Below are 1,206 nucleotides of genomic sequence, written 5' to 3'. Positions count from 1 at the left end.
AAAAAAAAAAAAAAAAAAAAAAAAAACAGAGTGAGCACATTCAACCATCCTCAGCTCATAATAGAGCTAATAGGTCAACAGAATAAAAATTCATGCTATTGCATGTGTAATGAACCGGCAACAAGAGAAAGTTGGTGGAAGGAAAAGCAGAGGAACTGTGTCTTGTAAGAGTTAGAATCGAGGGGCTCCATAATCATCTGGCATCCGTTCAATGTTTTATCTATGGTTAGAAACATACATGATAGGAACTTCAGGAATCTTACAGATTCTTCTTTTAAGGTCCCAGTCAACTGTAGCCATAATGTGACACTTATGCTGAGTTACTTCTGTACTAAGCAGTCATCTGCATAGGTTCCTTTGTGTGTACATGGTAATAGTTGAAATCTTGGATCCTTGGTAATCCTTAAAGGCACTTGATACTTCTGTCCCAATTTTTCAATTTCAGCCATTACACAATCAGTTATACAAGGGATACACTTGGCATACAGACAGTCCATCACTGACTGCACTAAGTCCAGTTTGGCTTTTATGGAAAAGTTGATAAAGTTGGTATCAACGAGGATGTGGTAAGGTGGGCCGAGCTGTGTATTATATTGGAAAAATAAGCAGGAAGGGCGTTGGGGAACTTCTCCTTCCTTTAATGCGCTGGGATTCTTCTTTTCTTTCTTTTTAGATTTTAATCTATCCTTTTCTTTAAGCCTCTGACCTCTGAGACTAAGCATTCACCTCTTGGTTGCATACTTCCTTGTTTTATTTTGCTTTCCCATGGTCACACCACACTTCTGTTTCTTCCGTAATCACCAACAAAATGGATATTTTTTTAACAAAGTTTTAACAAATGTCACACATTAAAAACACTTCTGAAAGTGTGAATACCATAAAGATTCAGAAAATGATTATACAAGAGACAAGTAAAGATTTGGGATTAATAGCTTCCATTTTTACGTGAACTACACTATGCATACCAAACAAAAATATTGTGCCTCAGAATTCACACTTTGTTTTACTGTTTTAAATTTTTAACACAAAATCTCTAAGAGGGCACATAAAGTAACAGATTTAAATAACTCAGGTTCTGATTATTCACCTTCAACTCACTAAACTATCATTTATTTCATATCTACCATTTAAATACCATTTAAATACGAATATGTAGTACAACAGAGGTTGGAGGAACAGACTGCACCCTAAGCAAGCGCCCACAGT

The 1,206-nt window shown here is 35.9% G+C and overlaps 1 pseudogene; it reads right to left on the bottom strand.

The window, feature by feature from the left end:
• Nucleotides 1-171: 171 nt before the first annotated feature.
• Nucleotides 172-767, bottom strand: LOC108530553 (rRNA-processing protein FCF1 homolog pseudogene; annotated as a pseudogene).
• Between the last annotated feature and the right edge of the window lie 439 nt (nt 768-1,206).

This window comes from Rhinopithecus bieti, unplaced genomic scaffold (genome assembly GCF_001698545.2).
Source record: "Rhinopithecus bieti isolate Rb0 unplaced genomic scaffold, ASM169854v2 scaffold_6946, whole genome shotgun sequence".
NCBI classification, from domain to species: Eukaryota; Metazoa; Chordata; class Mammalia; order Primates; family Cercopithecidae; genus Rhinopithecus; species Rhinopithecus bieti.
This window is presented reverse-complemented; position numbering and strand designations above follow the sequence as displayed.